Genomic DNA, 7,353 nt, shown 5'->3' with positions numbered 1-7,353 from the left:
AGACCCAAGCCATAAATGTGAGAAAATTACTGCTCTTTCCAGTCAGATTTGAAGTATATAGTGGATATCATTAACTCTACTAAGACTTAGTATAGTTATTACTACTTTATGCTTGGAGTTCTAATAAATCTGTACATAAAAATATTTTTTTCACTCCATTTAAATTCACTTCATTTTCTTATTCTAGCCATATAATTGAATACCTACAAACATGATTTCTCTTTACAATGTAGGCTGCTAGATTCCAATCTTTATCTCCAGTGATCTTTAATAAATCAAACTGTTTAACTTTTCATTAGCCTATAAGTCTCAATGCCTGATTGTCCGAAAACAAAATTAGAAATCTGTGATTTTTGTTCTTGTGGTCCAGGCCTAGCTTTGATGAATGTGCTTTAAATTAAATTAATGGAGATATCCTACCTCCTAGAACTGGGAGGGACCTTGAAAGGTCATCGAGTCCAGCCCCCTGCCTTCACTAGCAGGACCAAGTACTGATTTTGCCCCAGATCTCTAAGTGGCCCTCTCAAGGATTGAACTCGCAACCCTGGGTTTAGCAGGCCAATGCTCAAACCACTGAGCTATCCCTCCTCCTATAGTTTAAAAATGGAAAGGGGGGAGGGGAGGGAATAAAAATAATAGTAAGTTAACATAGTTTTTTTGTGTTTGTTTTGTTTTTTAAATCAAACTCAAAATGACAGGGAGACCGTGGGCATGTATGCCAGTCTCAGAACAGCTAATAAATCTTCAACCATAGCTTAATTTTTTTAATTCTAATGGTCTTCATGCCTTAAATTGCCATAATTGTATGGGTAATATGTTCAGCATTTTACTCCTTTTGAGAAGGCTCCTTTGCATTACTGTCAGAGCAAAAGCAGTGGGCTAAATTAATGTTTGGTCCACTTCCATCTGAAGTCAGTAGAGCTATATTAAGGTTGGATTTGGCCAATTAAGTTTTGACAGTAACAGATGTTCTCACTGCTGCCCGCACAGATATGACTGAGAATCTTAATTTCCAAATAACTTTCAGATTGACTCTAGTCAAACTTTATGCAAAAGTTAGTATGTTGTTAGACTAGACCCTTTTAAAGACACATGCATATATGTATTGAATCTTTCTAGCTTTGTCTTCCATGCCTGCTCAACATTTAAGTAGTTTCAAGGCTTTGAAATAATTTTTGACGTTATCTCTACTTGAGTCTATCTGCAAGATGGGCTTTTTATCCCAGAAATCACCTTTCATTTCAGTTGCTCACTTTTGCTGAGACAATGTATTTTCTTGATTATTTTAAAATTTCTATTCATATGATGGTGATGGGTGTGGTATAGGAACCTAGATTACTCATTCATTTTAATGAGCTCTAATAACACTTGGTATGAGATAGGTATGGTGTGAACAGACACTGATCAAGTTTTCCCACATCCCTCTGCCAATGGGATTCAGTTCTGACTTGCATTACTCCTGCTATTCTAGTTTTGATGCTCTTTTCAACAGAGATTCTATAAGCATTGGGCATGATTACCAGTAAGAGAATCCATACTCATTTGTACCCCCAAATTACTACATAGGAACCCAAGTCTTAAAAACTAAATACCATGTATTACCCCTTCTCCCCCTCTTCCCTCACAGAACAGTTTAAAAGTTGCATTAGAAAACATATCAGTAGTGTGGCATTCAAAAACTAATATCAGTCAAAAGGGAATAATTTAAAAATGCAAATGGAATACTTTTGAATGAGAACAAATTTGAATTGACAGGTTAACACTAACTTAAAAATGAGTAATCTCTGCCCAGTGTCGTTTGGTCTGTTTTTTGTATTGTATGTTTTTTTTTTTTTTTATTTTTTTTTTTTATTGAGGAGAGACCATTGCATTTGTTACAATATCAATAGATCAGTCAGACCAGTAGCTCGGTTTCAGGAGTGACTAATACTTGCTGTTTTAGAAGAGAAAGATATAATGATTGTAGCCAGTATGAGTTTGCTGTGTAGGTTATCTGGCATCGGGAAGCTTGCTCTTCTGTTATCTTAAATGACAAATGTATTGTTCATAAACGTGATATTGGATTTGTCAGGTCTGTGAGCAGCTGTTCACTGTCTCAGAACTCTAAAACTATGGAGTTTAAGTATGTTTAATATCCTTTGTTAGGGAAAAGGATCCCTCAGATGCCTGCCAATGGGATACAGAACTTTTAATCTTTTAGTCACTAGTTCAAATCCAGGTCAAGTCAGAAGCAATGAAAATGGATTGTCAGCTGTTTAGTGGTCTGCGTGCCATATGTTGGTGTGTGTTGTGATGTGAACATTTTTACTAAAACTGCATTGAAACAGTCATCACAACTAGTCCCCTTCTCAGCAGGAGCCAGATATTGTATTGCTGCATTATCCTCTTGCCCCTAGAAGTGATCACTCCAGAACAGAGTCGATGGATGCTGGTACTGGGCAGTGTAGAGAAGTTTGGGCTGCTGCTGCCTGTGCCGTATTTGTTCTGTTGATGAACAGGGTACTTCAGTCTCCAGGGCTGTCAATTTGGCAGTTTTTGCAAGCACTGAATTCACCTCAGGAAGGAGAACATCCGACATGTGACCTGTAAATGGGGATGCAAACATATCTCAGTTTGCTGCCATTTGGAGCATTTAATATAGTGAAATGCAATCAGTATTAGTAAGACTATTCTTAAATATGTTTACATGAAATTTTAAATTAAATCTCTGCAGTACTTTCAGTGCATCAGTTGGGATGTAACTGCTATCCTGTAGTTATTTGTGTAATCTAAGTTGGTTGTCATTTCTATGTATTAATAGAATATTGAGTGCTTTAAATATGAAAATGAACCACAGCTGAAATTTTCAGATATTTGCAAGACACACAGTAACTTTACTGAAATAAAATATATATTACAACATAAACTCTGGAGAGTGGGATATCCATTAGATAAGTCCAAAAGGAACAAAAACCATTTAAATGTATTAAATTGAGTTAGTATGTCAGGCTAAATAGGGGTCCTATGCTACTGTGAACCACCTGAATCATGTACCAAGATTGTGTTGTCTTTAGATAGAAAGATTTGTAATTGAAAGTGAATGATTTTGCAGATTGATTCACCTCCTGAGAGCATATTTTGTATTACAGGGAGATAAATTAATCAGAGGAAAAAGACTAGCAATTTAGTCATCAAAAAGCAGTGTATTAATAGGGTGGATTTAATGACATTAAAATTAATATGTTGTGTAAATGACTATTGTATGCTCACTAACCCTAAAATGCTTCAAATAATACAACATTGCAAAGTAATCTATAGTGAAGCCTGTCTTGTGTTTTCCCCCTAAGGACTCAATAAAAAGGATTGCCTACCCAGCGGTTCTCAGACTTTTTGTATTGGTGACCCCTTTCACATAGCAAGCCTCTGAGTGTGTGGGGAAGGGAGTTAACTTAATTTTAAATTAACAGGCTCAGGCTGTCATCCCTGCGGCTGGTGGAGCTGGGGCTGTTAGACCCCACCAGCCATGGGGCTGACAGATCACAACCCCCAGGTAATAACCTTGTAATCCCCTGAGGCGTTGTGATCCCCAATTTGAGAGTCCCTAAAAACCCAAACAAAAGTATTTTAAAGTGATCACTAAAGACTGACAGTTGCCTTTTGTAGGTGGGACTTTAGTGCAGCTTTCACTGTAATACATTGTAGTTGGAAAAACTTTTTTTGAGCAAGTACGTTAATCCTTTTAATTACAACTCTTTTTTCCCCTTTGCAGGACACTGCAGCAGAAGAAAATACACTTTTGGGTCACATCAAGGTGAGAATTATATTGACGTTCAAATTAGTCTAAAATGAGGTAAGCAAACAAAGGGGGATCATTTAATAGCATCTGTTTTTCACCCAAAATGTCGCTGTCTCAAATACTGTGCAAAACTTGGTAAACTTTGTTTGCTGTAGACCTGCAATAAGGGAGGCATGGATTTGGATTGACTTTTACCGGTCAGCTGACGCAGGAAAGGAATCATTTTAGGAAAGTGAAGAATGGGGAATTGTTTTTCCAAAGGAGGACTCTCCCTATGTAATTTTTGATCTAGCTTAGCTGTGAGAGTGGCTCTTGATTCTGGATTGGCTTACCAAGGTCACTAGTTCTGGGAGCGCTCTTTGTTACTGTTGTTTACCCAATGCAGTGAATGGCACTTTCCAAAACATGTTAGAGGAAGTCCCAGACTCACGTGGCCTAACTTCAGTGTGGTGTCTGCCCCAAATAGTTTACTATTGCAGACAAATTATATGTGAAACAACAGTTACAATAGAACAAGGACTGGAGAGATCACTGATGCCTAATGTAGGAAAGCTTATTGAAAACAATTCTGTAATCTTTCACTCACCTTTGCTGAGATTAGATTCCCAAAGTCTATTAGCTTATTGCAGGAGCCTCTTTCACAAATAAAATGTTTATCTAAGTCTGCTTTACATGCCAGCATGTTTTTACACAAGTCCCACTTCTTCCCTCCCTCCTGTTTTGTCATATGTTCATTGGACTTTATACCACATAATTACACACACACACTAACTGTCCTGTTACTTGTGTTTGCAAGATTACATAACACAGTATTCAGCTGGATCAGTCAAAAGATATCACATGTACAAGTCATGGAGAATTCAAGGAGGCGATTAAATACAAATGAGAGCCAGAACAAAAGTAAAATGGAAACAAATGCAGTGGTCTTTCTTTAATTAGTATGTGTAGTAACTTGATAAAACAATATTTATTGGATAATAAGCAATTTGCTTGAGAGCCGTCCTTCACTGAACAAAGTCCTGCTATGTACAGGAGGAGGAAACAATAGGAATCCCAGTCAGTGCCCAGGTGAAACTGAAATATATATAAAGAGCCAGAAACTGAGTGCAAACTGGGAACAAGCAACTGAAGAAGTGAATAGAAGCATAAAGGCCAAATAGATTTCCTGTGCTACATATGGCAAGCGTAGCTATTTTTCTGCTTGACAGAATATTTTCTCTTGCGTGCCTCCATGCTGCTGCTTATTGATGAAAGTCTATGGGGACTGAGATCTTCATCTTGCTAGAAGGCCATTCCCTGTGCTCGTTCCTTAGTGCAATAAAAGTCAAATTTTGGCATGCGTTCTATACACTGTAACTTCTAGAAGAGAAAATGGGCATTTGGCATAAAGTAACACTATCCTTTCTACACTAGATGAATATTGCACTTTGTTTTTGCATAAGGTCACTTGTAAACTGACTTTGTATTTTATTTATAATAAACATGTGAACAGTTTTATTTATATCAATGAGATCCTATAGGATGTTTATCATAAGAGAGCCTCAGTACAAGTAAACTCTACTTATATGTATATTTGGTACCGAATGGGAGGAAAAACATTAAGCATGCAAAAATAGAAGGATGAACACACACCAATCATGTTTGGATTGATTGTGGAGATAACTGAAAACTTAGCAACTAAGCTTTACTACGAAATATGATAGCTTGGGTCAGATGCACTGTTTGTTTATTATATCCCTAGCCATAACCAAGGCTGTAAGATCTTTGGGAGAGTGCCTGTCTCTTAATACCTGTACAACATCTAGCACATTGCAGCCTGTAGGTACTACTAGATATCCTAGATATAAGTAGCAATAATATGGCTTATTCCCTACCTTTTTGTACACTAAAACCTGCAGGGGGAGAGAGACCATCTTTCACTACATACTAGAAGGGCAGTGGGGAAATGCACACATTGTAGGAGGGCAGACAGTTTAGATATACTACTTTTTTATAATTGAAACATGAATCTAATTAAATTGAGGACTGGGTTTCTAAGGTGAATATGCCTAAAAATGTGTTTTTAAAAAAGAATAAAATGTTTTCTACTGCTATTTTGAAAGCTCTAATTGGTTTAGAGACTGTACAAAGATGAGAACATGGAAGGAAGAGCAGTGAGTCACTTTTCCACATTCACTGATGGAAAAGATCCTCTAGGACTGAAATAGGCCTAACTTATTGACATATTACTGTATGGTTATGATGCCAGAAGTTGTGTTCTAACTGCATGTCTGTGGGATGTCCAGTGATTCACAGTGTTAAGGGGGTAGGAAAAAGTGCACAGAGTATGCCTCAGACCATGCAGCTAAACTATAGTAGACCTATTAGAATCTAGGGGTTCCTGGCTTCCAGTCCTGTATCTAGTCCACTACTGTACCATATGGCCACTGTTGCCAATGCTTTGCAAGTCAGAACAAAGTACACAGCTAGAGACTGGATATGTCTGCCTGCAATAAATGCATATGTAACTTAATCTATTTAAGGCCAGAAAGTGATGCATAGAAATGGACTCAAGTATCAATGTGGATTAATCCATAGTAGCTTTTAATATTGTGTGTGTGTGTGTGTGTGTATAGAATGCTGTGATATCATTTGAGTGATGGCAGAGTGGTCCCTCCTAACTCTCCATTCTCTCTCCAGGGGTATACAATAAAGCTCTTGTTTCCTCTAGGGTGTCTGTGCTCTTAATGGAATGAGAGTTCAACTAGAACTACATATCAAAATGATTGTACATTTTGTTATAGTTGGAGGCTTTTTAAACTGTGCTTTACCCAATTCTTGTTTCAGGAGGTAGGGATTACCATTTTAGTTTGCTTTCTTTTCCTACAAGTATTAAGCTATTCTATATCGCTTACTTGTATATGTCATCATTTCATGCTGTTTTACTCATTTTGGCCAGTAAACCTTCAAATAAAGTAACATACCTTCCACTCACTACTTCTCACTTTCTAGTTCCTATGCATTAGTACAATGCTGTGTTTTTTGTTTTTTACTTTGTAGAACTGCACCATATGTATTTGAATTGCGATTTAAAACATACAGAGAACCACAGCAGTTGTACATAGAATAAGAACTATTAAATGACTGAGCTAGTCTCCCTCCATCTTCAGGCTGTAGGGAAAAGCCACTTACCCAAATCAACAGAAGATTTTTTTCCATTGATTTCAGTAGGAGCAGGAGTAAGCTGCAACCCTTACTCTTAATCTGATGTTAAACTGATTTCTGTTCATTACATTTTTATAGAGATAGTTTTGTGTGTGTTTAAAAGGCCCCTTAAAATATATTCTTAGAACTGTTCTTCATATAGAATGTTAAAAAAAAGATTGTATTCTATTAGTGTACTCTACAACAGCATCTCATATTTATCAGGAGAAACAAATGCATGATACTTACAGAGGGCAGGAGAAATACTTTGGTTCAGTGCTGATATAAAGTTCAGTGTGAAAAGAACTCAATAGACATGCCATCTTTGATCTGGTCTAGATGCTATACAAGCACAGTGGGGTCTGCGTCCATGACATGGGCTCCTAGGCACTACA

Source organism: Chrysemys picta, chromosome 15 (assembly GCF_011386835.1).
Source record: "Chrysemys picta bellii isolate R12L10 chromosome 15, ASM1138683v2, whole genome shotgun sequence".
NCBI classification, from domain to species: domain Eukaryota; kingdom Metazoa; phylum Chordata; order Testudines; family Emydidae; genus Chrysemys; species Chrysemys picta.
This window is presented reverse-complemented; position numbering follows the sequence as displayed.